Source organism: Pan troglodytes, chromosome 10, assembly GCF_028858775.2.
Source record: "Pan troglodytes isolate AG18354 chromosome 10, NHGRI_mPanTro3-v2.0_pri, whole genome shotgun sequence".
NCBI lineage: Eukaryota > Metazoa > Chordata > Mammalia > Primates > Hominidae > Pan > Pan troglodytes.
This window is the reverse complement of record NC_072408.2, coordinates 53,155,687-53,170,701: the sequence shown is the minus strand read 5'-3', so window position 1 is coordinate 53,170,701 and position 15,015 is coordinate 53,155,687. Positions and strand designations below refer to the sequence as shown.

The 15,015-nt window shown below is 40.0% G+C and overlaps 1 long non-coding RNA gene and 1 pseudogene across 2 annotated transcripts in view; one reads left to right on the top strand and one right to left on the bottom strand.

The window, feature by feature from the left end:
* The window catches only part of LOC107967764 (uncharacterized), a 39,640-nt gene extending 31,226 nt beyond the window's left edge, over positions 1 to 8,414 (top strand). The window contains exons 4-5 of one of the 2 annotated variants that reach the window (XR_008538410.1): positions 3,654 to 3,795; positions 8,325 to 8,414. This is a non-coding gene — a long non-coding RNA (uncharacterized LOC107967764). Of the gene's footprint in view, positions 1 to 3,653; positions 3,796 to 4,434; positions 4,549 to 8,324 lie in introns of those variants that run through there. The other variant, XR_001708479.1, reaches the window with a different exon arrangement.
* Positions 577 to 871, bottom strand: LOC100615993 (small ribosomal subunit protein eS27-like; annotated as a pseudogene).
* Positions 8,415 to 15,015: the final 6,601 nt, after the last annotated feature.

Below are 15,015 nucleotides of genomic sequence, written 5' to 3'. Positions count from 1 at the left end.
AGTGAAGAATCTAAGAGGTTACATGACCTGTCTGAACATTTGTAGTGGTTCTGTGCTACTTTTGTCGTGGTGCAAGGCTGTGGAAAGGTGGCTACCTAGGGGACATGGTACCTACGTGGTACATGGAGAAGAGGTGAAGAGTCTTGTGTCATTATATCTCTGCCACCTGTAATCCTCACCACCATCCCTGGCTCCTGGGTATCTTCCTGCCCTGCCCATCCTTTTGTGCCCCTTCCCCTGGCTTGCTGCACTCTTGTCACATGACTTCCTTCCAGTGTTTTGGAAAGGCTCTGCTTTTCTCATCCCCGGTATTTGGCACACGTGATTGCCTGTCTAGAATGCTCTCAGCCCCATTCCTTTGCTTGAGTTAATGCCTCCTCTGTCCTCACCTCTCAGCTCAAGAGTCACTTCCTCAGAGGAGGGCCACCATGATTACACTCATCCCAGCCCCTGTCCAAGGCAAGTCCTTTTGTTGTGTGTCTTCTGCAGACAGCATTGCTTTCCTTGGGCATACTTCCCTTGGTGTGGAACTCTGCTTTTTTTTTTTTTAATCCAAAATGTGTTTATTGAGTTTCCCACTCATCTTGATTCAGAGTGCTTTTAGTGCTGCTTCCTCCTGAAGGAACATCCTTCTGTAAGCCTTGCTTTTCCTCCTGTAGGGTGTCAGAGGACAGTGGAGCAGTCATCACACAAAACTACCGTTTGTGCATGGCTAAAGACCGTGGTGATTTTATAGCATCCTGGGCATTTCACATCCATGAAGTAGGAATTGGGGCTCTGCACCAGGCATTTCTTCTTGTGTTTCCTCTTCTCCCCTTCTGGGGAGGGATGAAGGAGATCCTTTGCGAGAGGCATGTTCTCGTGTGGGTAGGTCGTCACCGCTGGAAAGTGGAACTCTGCTTTTGTGCTGGCATTTGACGAGGTCTGATTTCCCCACCTGAGAAAGTGGAGTCCTAACAGCCGAGACAGTGTTGATTTTTGTGCATAATTGTCTTCACCGGTGCTTGGCATGTAATAAAATGTGTTGCACAGATGAAGCAGAGGCTTCTAAGGTGCTTAAATTCCTGCTCTCTCTGCTCCTCTACCTCTGTTATGCCAAATTTCACATTCTCATGCTTCATTTTTACCTTTTCTGTCCCTGTAACTAGTCTTGGAACTCTTCAAGGGCAGAAACTGTATTGTATTTATCTTTATATCTATGTATCTATTTTTATCTAAAATGTGAAGAGAAGGCCCACCTGCAAGCTTGTGACATAACCAGAAAACTATGTCCTATATACAGCCCTCCTAAAAATAGCCCAGCAAGAGCTCTGGTATAATCTGACTCAGATGCTTTATGTAGTAGAATTTCAGGAATATGCCTGTCTTTATACACTCATTAAAACCCCTGAATTAAGTTAGCCTTTGAAGTGTATTTCAGCAACTGCTATGATAAGATGAATGTATTATCCCGGATTTAACGAGAAGCAGAAGCTCCATGAACTGTGAGCATTCCGTTGCTTCACAAACACCCCTTCTCTACTTAACCTGAAGTAAAAGCTAAAGGGTTGAAGGATGTGTGGGCTGGGAAGACCACCCAAGAATAATGTCGTATTTACTGTAATGTATAAGCACAAACTTTTAGGGTTATACACCATGGGTTTGAACCTTAGCTTTGCTACTAAATACCTGTGTGGCCTTAGCAGGACTCTCTTTCTCTAAGCTTTATTTTCTTTGCAGCTCAGTAGAGAGAATAACAGTACCTGCTTTATAAGGCTGCAGGGAGCATCGTGGAAAGCAAGCATGTGAAGTACTCTGCACAGGCCCGACTTGAGGGCTCAGGGCCATAACCACTGCTTCCCCTCCCTCAGTAGGAGGCAGGTGGGTGGGTGGGAGGCAGGTAGATGGGTGGGTGGAGCTCGAGTAGCAGGAACATCCTGGATGAGACAGTGCTGCCTCTTCTTTCTCTGTAGCCAGAGTGGTAAATGGGAGAGGAGTAAAAAGGTCCCGGGGAATAGAGAACAAACTTATCCAAGCCATGATCAACCATTTGTTCTTTGGGGCAAGGAGTGGGGTTGGGGGTTGGGGTATGAGTGACTTGAAGATAAAGGTAGGACATCTAACTGACATTGGTTATAACGGTAAGTTTGTTTCAGTAAGAATAAAATATCAGGCTGGGCATGGTGGCTTATGCCTGTAATCTCAGCACTTTGGGAGGCTGAAGTGGGAGGATCGTTTGAGCCCAGGAGTTTGAGATCAGCCTGGACAACAAGACGAAAACCTAGCTCTGCAAAAAATACAAAAATTATCCGGCCATGGTGGTGTGTGCCTGTAGTCCCAGCTACCTGGGAGGCTGATACTGAGGGTGTGAGGATCACCTGAGCCCAGGAAGTCGAGGCTACAGTGAGCTGAGACCATACCACTGCACTCCAGCTTGGGCGACAGAGGGAAACCCTTTTTTTAAAAAGAAGTATAAAAGAATAAAATATCAAAAGACCTTGAGGAAGGAAGACAAAACAGATACACTTAAAATACAGCTCAATGGCAGATCCTGGGATAAAACATTGTCTTAGAGCTTCCTGGCAGCTGTGGACTCTGACGTATTTTCATTGTAGATTTTAAGTTTTTGTTTTTCTTTGCATAATGCCTAATTTACATGCTGATTTCTCCTGAAACCTGATGTTGAATTGTTGCTTTTTTTAAATGGAAAGGATTTAGATTAGATCATGGAGTGAAAGAATACTGTAGTTTATAAAGTGCAACACAAATGTAAAGAATAATCGTTAAAGCATTCTAACTCCAATGAACTATCTTCTCCTTAGTTCCTTCTAATCCACTCTCCAGACTTGACCAGAGGGTTATTCCTAAAACACAATCTGGTAACATGTTTCCTTTGCTTATAGTCTCTGTCCTCCTTACTTACCGCAGTAATTGTCATTTTCTTTATATTAAGTTTTTGTTAAATGGTCTAAAATCACACTGTATTAAAAGCAGCAATCTTTACTCTTTCCTTCCCCAGTCCTGTTCCTCAGAGCAGAGTTTATAAAACTACCTCAGTGTTCCAGTGCTCATAACACTCAAGTGCATTGGTAGGGTTTCTAGGACTTAAAAAATTATTTTAAAAATGTAACTATCATAACCACTTACAGTAAGTTGGGAAATTACCAAAAAAAACTGTGCCTTTGCTTATATTGCCTTAATGGTACCATAGTTTAACCATTATCATATTGTTGGCTGGACCCCAAATTATATAATTGCCTTAATTTGGGGCCACTTAAATTATTTCCAATTCTTATTGCTATAATCTATGGAAAACATCTTTTTTGAAATTATTTTGTTTATATTAAAATATAAACATATATTTCAAAATTGTTTCCTTAGGGTTGATAGTCCAAATGGCAAAATCTGGGCCAAATAATACAAATACTTTTATGGATCATGAAACTCATAAACTATCTTCAAAAATGATTTGCCACTATCCGGTGCATCCAGAAATACATTCAAGTACTCTTTTCACCTCATCCTTGCTATTCCTTTTTTGATTTTGACTAATGTCTCATTGTTTTGAAATCTAGACCTTTATAAAATTCTCTAAGTATTATTCTTGGTGGGAAACATTAAGACATAAAATATAAAACTCTACTTGTAAACTTGAATTTCTTTTCTTTTTTGAGGTGGGGACTCACTCTGTCACCCAGGCTGGAGTGCAGTGGCACCATCTTGGCTCACTGCAACCTCCACCTCCTAGGCTCAAGCGATCTTCCTATTTCAGCCTCCCAAATAGCTGGGACCACAAGCATGTACCACCATGCCCAGGTAATTTTTTTTTGTTTTGTGTTTTTTGTAGAGATAGAGTTTCACTATTTTGCCTGGGCTGAAACTATGATTTCTTTTAAGGTTTTAAATACTGAAACTTTATTGTTTTCAAACTCTTAATTATGAAATTACCAGATATGATGCTTTCTAGCATTATTTTCTCATACATTTAGAATTTCTACCTTGTTTTATTTCCTGCAGCTTGTTGCTGTAGGAAAAGGTATGGTGAATCACATGCCATTTTGTGTTGGCCAAGAATATAACTCCATCTCTAGTTGTCTGGCACATCTTGACAAAATATATGGTGCAGTTTAGAAGTGTTTCAAAGGCTTCTTGCTCCAAAATTTGGGGAAAAAACTATCCATTGCTTGCATATGTGAGCATAAAATGATTCACTTGGTATTAATGCCTTTAGGTTCTTTGATTGACTAGGGTATATGAGAGAACTAAGAGAAAGGAACACTCATTAAAGGCAGATAAAGACTTGATACTTTTTCTTTATTCACTGGGTAAGATTTATAGTATGGTAATCAGAAATTCCAAACTGGCTCTCAGGCTTTGTATCTACATGATGCCAACTTTTGTAAGTGAACTGAAAATTTTGTTCTCAAACCATTGCTTCATGCTATTTTTCACCAGGGCAAATAAGCAGATTGATCTCAGGAACCAGAGGTTGCATGGATGGCTGGTCCAATTGATCCGCCTGTCCTAATGGATCATTGTGTAACAGGGTGGAAAAACAGGAAACTTGATTTAGGCACCATTTTGATCAGAGACTGAAGTCAAATGATGTGAGTACTCAGGTCATTATGATTCCTTTAGTTAACTCCATCCTGTAGAGTAGGGAGCTCTGCTGATGTCACCTCAGTCATGCTTATGACAATAGAATTATTTTCAGGGGGTCAGTATTTGGTAGTTTTGAGAGAAGGTTCAGTTTTACTAGAGGAATGTTATAAATGCAATAGTTTTATTATAATTTCCATGTAACTTTTGAAGAGGAAGAACATACATGGTTTTCTCAAGAGTGAAAAACAATTGTCAGCAAACAATTTGTTGTGAAAAAATGCCCTTTAACTTTTATAGATGTTTGTGTCTGTCCAATCCTGGCTTCTTCTCAGTTTCTCAGAACCCTCATCCATCCCACCCACCCCATCCCAGAATTTGTATGACCCCTGGCAAAACACAAAAGTCCTCTCCCCACTAATGAGAGGTTTGGGAAACATATTCTCTTGTGTGTTATTTCCCAAATAGTTGTTTCATACCATTCTTCAGAGGCAAATAAATGATCTGTGCTAAGGAATCAGTTTCATGGGTGTTTAGAAAAATGGATCCATCTGCCTTAATGGATAATTGTGTGACAGAGTTAAACAACAACAATAACAAACACACTTAGCCTTCAAGCTTTGGGGCTGCAGTGCCTGGAGATCAGCCAGATCTTTCCTGTTCAGTGACAATAAATATGTGGTAGTGTCCTGAACCAATGCTCATCTTGGGAGGAATTCAAGATTGGGGGTAGGGTGTGGAGGTACAGAGAGGGAACCTACTGTTTGGTGCCTTTCTGCTAAAATCGTAGTCCTAGCCTTTCAGCTATTTTCTTCCTTAGCCCCTCTTTAACATTCCCTCAAGCCCCCACTCCCTGCACATGCAGAATGAGTGTGCTTCCTCCAACCACCAATCTCTCTATCCCCTGAATCCCCTACGCAGAGGAAGAGCCCAGCCCTGTGCCCTGCCTTGTTGCCTTATCCATAATAGTCAAGTCTCTTGGAGCTGGGCATCTTTTCACACTACCTTAGCTTTGTATTCATCTAACTTTTGCACTTAGAGATTTATTATGCCCTGGGACTATTTCCTCAGCTCAGAAGCCTGGAGGTGGGTCGCAGAGCTTTGCTGTTCTTCCTCATGAGGGCTGCACCTTTGCCAAAATATTTTTCTTCCTGCTGCTGCTTTTTCACAAGGTTGTTCTCTTGTCCCTTTCCCCATGCTGGGCAATCCGTCCTGTGCTGTGGTTGGGTCAGCCTGCTTTTTGGAAGGTATTTTTTACATTTGCTTCAGTTGTTTGGATTCTAAGGCAGGGTACACCCTCTCTGTGGTCTACATGTGAAAAAGCACATTTACAAAACAAAGCCAATATAAATGGATTATGCTGTTGACTTAATAAGAACAAAATTTTCTAGCAACAGGGAATAGAAATGTAAATTTAGTTTTTGGTGATTCATTACTTAATAGGAAATATTCCAATTCAACATTTGTAAATAAAGTAAAAGTACAATTTACTTATTCATCTGTTTAGTCAGCATATATTATTTGAGCATCTATTATGAGTCAGCTTTCACACTAAGTAATGAAGACACAAAGAAGAATGAAACAGTTCCCAACCACATTGGGAAATCTGACAGTCTAAGGGAAGAGACACATACAAAAAGAGGTCATTTGAAAACAATGTGATATTCTAGTAACAGGATATACACAGAGGATTAAGGGAATATGAATAAATGAACAATTGAATGAGTGAATGAAGTTTTCTATTTCCTTTAATGTAATAGAAAACAAGTAGTTCAATGGCTACTTACTGGATATAGAGGGTTGAAAATAAATCTGCACTTAAAAAACACTCCTCCTATAAAGGCGTGGGTTTGCATTCTTTCTCCTGAAGCTGGGCAGGTGTTTTCACTATATTTCCCAACAGTGTGTGATGAAAGTGATGCTGTGTGAATTCCAAAGTGAAGACAAAATGTGATGCTAATACTGCCTTGCTGGAGCTCCAAGCACCATGCTGTGAGGAAGCCCAAGGTAGCCTATGTAATGACACTACATGGAGAAGCCCTGAGCATACATGAATAAAAGAGCTGCCCAGCATCTCCCATCTGCTCCAACCCACCTACTGTTCCAGCCACTATCTGACAGCAAACACACGAGAGACCCTAAGCCAGAGCCTTTTAAAATAATTTTATTTGTTTTATTTTATTTTTTGAGATGGAGTCTTGTTCTATTGCCCAGGTTGGAGTGCAGTGGTGCCATCTTGGCTTACTGCAACCTCTACTCCTGGGTTCAACTGATTCTCCTGCCTCAGCCTCCTGAGTAGCTGGGACTATAGGCACGCATCACCATGCCTGGCTGATTTTTTTTTTTTTTAATTTTTAGTAGACACGGTTTCACTGTTTTGTCCAGGCTGTTCTTGAACTCCTGACCTTAAGTAATCTGCCTGCCTTGGCCTCCCAAAGTGCTGGGATTAGTGAGCCACTGAACCCCACCCTCGTACAATCTTTCTCAGACTCCTGACCCACAGAAACAACAAGAGAATAAAATGTTTGTTCTTGTTTCAAGATCTTAAGTATTGGATAGATTTGATATATATCAGAAAAATGGAACAGACTGTTACTTTGTAGTGGGGTGCTGCTAGAACAAAAGATGAAAACAATTTGGGGTCGGGCATCAGGGAGATATGCTGGAAGAGCCTTGAAGATATTGTCAGCAGAAGCCTGTTGGGCCCTGAAGAATCTGTTGTAAAGGTTTAAAAGAATGTGAGGAAAACTTTATTGAAAACCAGAAGAAAGGAGGCCTTTGTTAGGTGGTGGTAGAAAGTGTAGCCAAATTGTCACCTGTAGTAGTATGGAAAAGAGAAAACATACCCAATGAACTAATGGATCTGTCTGAGAAAATTTGCAAGCAGAATGTTGAAAAGGCCAACTGGTTTCTTTTAGACATCATGCTAAGACACAAATAGACAGATAAGCCAAAAATGCAACTGTTCAGTTTTTAATAAAAACATAGAGGAAATAGTAAGATGTCAAGACTGTTTTTGAAAATAAATGTTTCTTATTTTACCAGAAAACAAAAACTCTCAAGTACTAGTTTCAGGGCAGAGATCAAATCCAGGGTGGTCTTGTACAATCCTTTGTTAAGACCTCAAAGATGTTAGGTGGGGCCTCATATCCTTTCAAACAGACAAAAATGTTCTAAGAATCTGAAGGGTGTGCATCACAGACCCTTTGTGTTAACAGGATTTTTAAAATTTTTTGTTTTTGTTTTTCTTAAGACTGTTTTCTTTAGGGTTTTTTTGATACAGGTTTTTGCTGTCTCTCCCAGGCTAGAGTGCAGTGGCTCGCTGTTGGCTCAAGGGATGTAACCTCCACATCCCATGCTCAAGGGATCCTCCCACCTCAGCCTCCCAAGTAGCTGGGACCACATGTGTAAGCTACAAAGCCTAGCTAATTTTTGTATTTTGGTAGAGATAGGGTGAGTGTCAAACTCCTGGGCTACAGCCGTCCTCCCACCTTGGCCTCCCTAAGTGCTGGGATTTATAGGCATAAGCCACTGTGCCAGGACTTTTAAGACACTTAAGGGAATTTTTCGAAGGCAACCTCACAGGGAGTGAAGGCTTACTTTAAAGAGTTTTGTCTAACTTTCATTTAATGGAGTAGATTACAAATTAATATACAAAAATTTCACAAAAAATTTTAAAGGAATTGTGTCAGCTTGAACTGAAAAGGACAGACGGAGCAAAATGAAAAGAAGCCTTTGTTTTCCAGAATGAATGTGGGCAGGAAGGATCCTGAAATATCTACTTAGCTGCATTTCCAATGCTAGGTCATACATGGCAATACAACTTCTGCCTTGTTTGCTGGAACACTTGCAATGGAGCACTGTTTTGGCAGGTAAGCCGTCTGACTGCCCTGGGGCACCATGCTGTGAAGAAGTCCAGTTGATCTACCTAGAGAGATCATATAAAGAAGCACTGCGACAGCATGCTGAGAGACGGGGAGAGAGAGAGGAGAGAGGAGGGAGAAATATATCAATCCCTGGCTAACCCCTAGCTTCTCCAGACCTCCATTTTTTTTTTTTTCCTGCTCTGGCCACCATCTGACTGGGTGAGAAGTCTCAAGCCAGACCTACCCAACAGAGCCCTTCTCAAATTCCTGACTCACAAGAACTGTGAATCATAGTGAAGTAATAATTGTTTTAAGCCATTAAATTTTGGGGTGGTTTGTTATATAGTCCCAAAAAACCAGAACACTGGCCATGTAAATTTGAACAGTATATAACTTTTTATGCTTCCAAATGGGAAAATAAATATTCATTTATTTACTCTTTGATTTATGTCAGATACCTTGCAAGCAACTTAATGAATATGAATGGATGAATGAACATCTCCATTTTGAGGTGAGAACATTCAAAGGTGGGCCATACAGGATTTATGTAACTCATCTAAGAATTCAAGGCAAGTAAATGTCACTAGTGGACTTGAATCATCCCAAAGCCATTAAAGTTCCATTCATTCAAACATTATTTTATTGTGTGTTAACTATGTGCCAGGCACTGTGCTAGGCAATGGGGGTATGGTGTTAAACAAGACATTCATTGTTTCTGCCCTAACAGTGCTAATATTCTCGTGGAAACTGACAATAAACAAGAAGTAATTATACATTTTGACCAACATGGAGAAGTAAGAGTGCCATGATGAATTATAGGAGAGGATACTCCTTTAAAGAAGGTATTTAGGAACATTCTCTCCAAGGAGGAGACATCTGAGCTAGAACTTGAAGGTTGAGAATTAGTCAGCTATGAGAAGAGGAGACACAGCATTTTTTGTGAGAGGATTAGATGACGTGTGTGTGTTTTTTGCACAGTAGTAAAGCATGTCACTTTACAGAGCCTCAGATGAGTGGGACTGGCAGTGAAAAAGCTTTGGGTACCCTGAGAGTGAGGGCCTTCTTGAATTTTGCCACTTTAGCCCCTTTCTTGTCTCATCCTAGTCCTGACCCTGAACATAGACTTAGAAATTTTAGATTTGTTGCATTATTGCCTATCACATTTAAGACCCATCTAATAAAAGAATCACCATAGACACAGGCGTACACAGATATGCATACATAGGAAAAAGCCAAAGGATTGATCAAAGTTAAGTGTTTAAAAATATTCATGTAACTGATGGGAATTTTATGATAAGGAGCAAGGGAATTGGCACTTACATTTCAGCACAGGGCTTGCTGAGATACAAGTCTGGGGTTACTCAGTGCGGTAAGCAGGCTCATTGAGCTCATAATGTTTTAGTACCTGTTGGGGGATGAACTAATCAGCTCCAAATGGGCAACAGGCAGTGAAATTGTGTTTGTGTGAGAGTGTGTGTGTGTGTGTGTGTGTGAGAGAGAGAGAGAGAGAAGTGGGGGTCAGGGGGTGGGGTGTGGGGAGGCAATGTTCAGCCAATGAATGCTGTTCCAGCAGGGTTCATTTGGGAAAGTTTAATATTCACAAAGTCTTCTTCTATAACATAAATATTTGTTTTGGTCAAATTCTTAGAAACTCTTTCTGAGATTCAAAGAATATGTACTATTGCACTTGGATTCAGAATGTATCATGGCCAAATTGAACCAAGAATTCCCTTTCATTAGTAAAATCATGTTGCCCTTGCAGGTTCTAAATCATTCCTGGGACAACGCAGACATGCCTGGGGAGATGGGGCCGAGCAGCAGAACTGAAACCAATTCTGGGCTTTGGAAAAAGGAGATACTGTGTCTGCTCACTTCATGTGTTATCTTCCAAGGATTCTTTTGGTATAAGCAGTTTTGCTTATCCTACCGTTGTTCATTTTGCTCTCACTTTCTTTGAGGGATTATTTTTCCAGAGGAAAATGTGGTTTGAGGTCATTTCTAATTCCCTACATTTATTACTGTTGGGTTATTGATGTCTTTCTACTCTGATTATTCATGCCCGTCTTAAAGTTTTCTCTTTAAGAACTTTATAACTTTTCTTCTTTTCCCACACTTCTTATTACTGGCATCACTGCAGCCTAATCGGGCCCTGGGCTCAGGAGAGGAAAAAAGCATGGAATTTACTCATCTGAAAAGTTGGTTTAACACAAGTTTATTTTCATTTATTATTTTTGTGTAGAGACAGGATCTTGCCATGTTGCCTGGGCTGGTCTCAAATTCCTGGCCTCAAGCCATCCTCCCTCCTTGGGCCTCCCAAAATGCTGGGAGCCACCACGCCTGGCTTAACACAAGTTTATTGAGTAACTACTTGAGTTGGGCATTGTCTCCTGGGTGCTAGGGATCTAGAGTTTAGTGAGTCCCTGGAAGAACTCACAATCTAGTATAATTACCTATTTGCATAACCATGTACAGTAAATAGGTAATTACGACACTAGTTTACAAACATCAAAGAAAGTAGACAGTATGTGCTGGAAGTGGGCTGCTCAGAACTGGAATGATGTAGAGCATTCTTCTACAGGACACTTCAGAGTTTTAGTCCAGATGAGATTTATTAGCTCATTAGCTTGTTAGGTTTTTAATCATTCATTCATCAAACATTTATCAAGCCCCTATCATGTGCTAGAAATATGCTAGGTGTAGGTAGCAGCAATACAAAACGAAAAAGAAGGATCCCTTCCCTTAGGTCACGATAGACATGAAAACACATGGCTGCAATGTTTTCAAATGCTATAATAGAAGTCTCTGCATGGAATGGTTGGATTACAAGGGGAGAACAAGCTCCTTCATGGGGAGGCTTCAGGAAAAATGTCAGAAGTAATGTTAGAAGAGAATTCTAAGACAAGTGAATGTTTACTGGGCTTTTATTAAAAAGAGTACATGGCAGAAAGAATATTCCAGACTGAGGATGCACAGAGGCCAGGAGGCTTGAAACTACCTAGCACATTTTAGGGGAACTGCAAGACATCCAGCCTGGTTGGCGCTTCACATGCTTAGGTAGTGGGGCCCAGGGGGAGAGAACCTGTAGAGGCAGTAGGCACAGTGTTCCTGGAGGACCACACACTGGCAGAAGGCTGAGACACAATGCAGGGTATTCAGGGAACCACAGTGATGTGGCCTGTCTGAGGCACAGGAAAGAGAAGGAACTAGAGAGGCAGGGAAAGACCAAAACAGGAAGGGCTTTGAATGGTAGTCTAAAGCAAATTGAGTTTTTTGTCAGTGATGGGAAGCCACAGGGGGATATTAAGACACAACTGTTTTTAATTTTTAATTTCTAAATTAAGACAGTAAAATTTGCTTTCATTGGTGTACAGTCCTACCAGTTTTGACAAATGCGTAAGTCATATTGCAACCCCTTTAGACAAATATAGAGTAGTTCCACCATCCCAAAAGAGTCCCCCAGGCTCTCCCTTTGAAGTCAGCTCTCCTCTGTCCCGGGCAACCAGTGATCTGTTTTCTGTTCCTGTGGCATTGCCTTTTCTAAAATGTCATAGGAACACAATAACACATATAGCTTTTTGATTCTGCCTTCTTTCACTTAGCATAATATATTTAAGATTTATCCATTTAGTATGTATACCAGTAGTCTGTTCTGTTTTATTACTGAGTGGTATTCCATGGCATTGATATACCACAGGCTTTTAATCCATTCAACAATCAAAGGACATTTGGTTTACTTTCACTTTTTGGTAATAGAAAGCTGCTATGAACATTCAGGTACAGGCTTTTTATGAATGTAACTTTTTCATTCCCCTTGGGTAAATGTCTAGGAGTACAATTACTGGGTCACTGGAGAGTGTATGTTTAACTTTGTAAGAATCTGCCAAACTGTTTTCCAAAGGTACTTGTACCCTTTTCCAATCCTATTAGCAACATATGAGAGTTCCAGTTACTCTGTATCCTTGTCAGCACTTGATATTGTCAGTTAAAAAAAAGGAGCCATTTTCATAGATATGAAATGATAATCTCACTGTGGTTTTACTTTTTTTTTTTGGCCAAATGACTAGTGATATTGAAAACATTTCGTGTGTGTGTGTGTGTGTGTGTGTGTGTGTTTTGCCATCCATATATCTTTGCTGGTGAACTGTGTGTTGAAATCTATTGCCCAGTTTTATTTTTCCTTATTGTTGAGTTTTGAGAGTTCTTTATATATTCAGCATACAAATCCCTTATATGTATTTTACAAATATTTTCTTCCAGTCTGTGGTTTATCTTTTTATTCTCTCAACAGTGTCTTGTAGAAGCTTTTCATGTTGATAAGTCCAGTTTATACTTTTTTCTTTTGTGGTCCAGCTTTTGGTATATTTTCTTTTTTGTTTGTTTTTTGAGATGGAGTCTCACTCTGTCACCCAGGCTCACTACAACCCCTGGGTATATTTTCTAAAATCTTCACCTAAGCAAGGCTGTAAATATTTTCTTCTAAATTTTCTTTTGGAAATCTGTGTATAGTTTAGGTTTTTCATTTAGGTCTGTGATCTATTTTGAGTTAATTTATGGATAAGGTGAAAGGTATGGGTCGAAGTTCACTTCTTTTCACTTAAGGTTGTGTCTTAGAAAGCCAGCAACAATGTTGAGAAGGGATTGGAGAGGCAAGAAAGTTGAATGTTTCTTAATTTATCTCTTGTTGTTCTAGGACTTTGTGCATCAGTAGATAAATGGAAAAATCATTCCCAACACAGGGATTGCTGGCATTTATGGATCAATTACATTGATTTGGCCAATATGAATGGTAAAATATTTAAAAAATACATAATAATTAGCCTGTTGGACGTATGACTTAGTGATTTGGCTGTATAGATATAGCTTGAACCCTTCTTTTGACCCAAATTTACTCCCTTATTTATCACTTGAGAGTTATAAGGAATTTAAAAGGGAGAATGTTTTCTCTTTTATGTTCTATGATTGTACATCTGAGTAAGACAATTGCTATTATGCTTTGCTAATACTCCTGGTGATGTCATGATATAAGGGAAGATGAATTTACTTTGACTAATGTATAAGAAAAAAATCTGTTTTAAGAAAATCCAGGTGTTGGCTTATGAAAGATGAAATTCCAGAGACTCCTCATTTATGTTGCAGACAACAAAAATAATACATAAGCAAATGGAATTGAGGCAGGAGAATAGGGTCTGGAGTCAGGGAACCTAAGGCCATTTCACACTGACTTCCTAGAACTAAATTGAATGGAAAACCCTAACTTTGCACATCTAAGTAACAAAAGGACCAGGGGCTACTCCCTTTGCAAACCCCCACGTTTTCCGCGTGGCAGATGGGAAATTGAAAGTACTTCTGATTGGTTGCTTTTTGCATAGGAGTGTAACTTTGTAACTTCAGCCTCTGATTGGTTGCAGATAGCACCCAATCAGACTGATTGCCAGCAGATAGCACCCAATCAGACTGATTGCCAGCCAAGTCTTTGTTTGCATAGAAGCTCAACTTTGTAACTTCACCTTAGTCTCTGAGGGCCACAACTTCATTTACATGAGGTGAACACAAAGTGGCCAATGGGAAATCTCTAGGGGGTATTTGGACCTGAGAAGATTCTATATCCAGGCCCTTGAGCTGCTGCCGCTGCCGGCTCCCACACTGTGGAGTGTACTTTCACTTTGAATAAGTCTCTGCTTTTGTTGTATCATTCTTTCCTTGTTCTGCTGTGTGTTTTGTCCAATTCTTTGTTCAAAATGCCAAGAACCTGGACAACTTGGAGTCAAGACCCTCTACCGGTAACAGAACTACTTCTTCCGCCCATTCTACAACTTCATTTTTAATGAACAGTCTATGCTATTCTTGAATTTCTTTAAATTAAATTAATTCATTTAAACTATCAAGTGGAAAGTAGAGAATAGGGGTTTAGGCTGTGGAATCCAAATACTCAGGTTCAAATCCTAGTGTCTCTAACTCCATGATGGGAAAGCTCCTTAAATGCTGTGATCTCATTTCCTCCTCTATAAAGTGTGAAAGACGATATTTATACATATGGCTCTTGTGAAAATTAATTGAAATAGTGCTTTAAATGCTTAACTAAGACTGATAAGTAGTATGTGATCAATAAATATCAGCTATTATTAGTAAAATTGAGAGCTTGCTTTAAGCTATTCTATGCATTGTGAAAGGATATAACCATGGAACAATACAGGGCTTCCTTCCTCAGGGAGTTTGCAATTTGCAACTCATTTGGGGATGCAGATGTGTAAAGAATGACCACTTAAAATTCAACCAGAGGCTGCTCTGCCTATGGAGTGGCCATTCTTTATTCCTTTACTTTCCTAATAAGCCTGATTTCACTTAAAAACCAGAATGAAGTAAGTGTTGTATTATATTTGTTAGATGAGGTGAGGTTAGAGTGATTATCAACCCCTGGGTGGATTAGAGGATGTTTCAGCCAAGGACAGTGTTTGATTTGGACCTTGGAGGAGGAGTAGGGGTCTCATAAATGGAGAAGCAGAAGAGAATGACTCACACATTGGTCCAGAAAGGATTTGGAGAAGAATTCTCTTGAGCTGAAGAAGGAAGG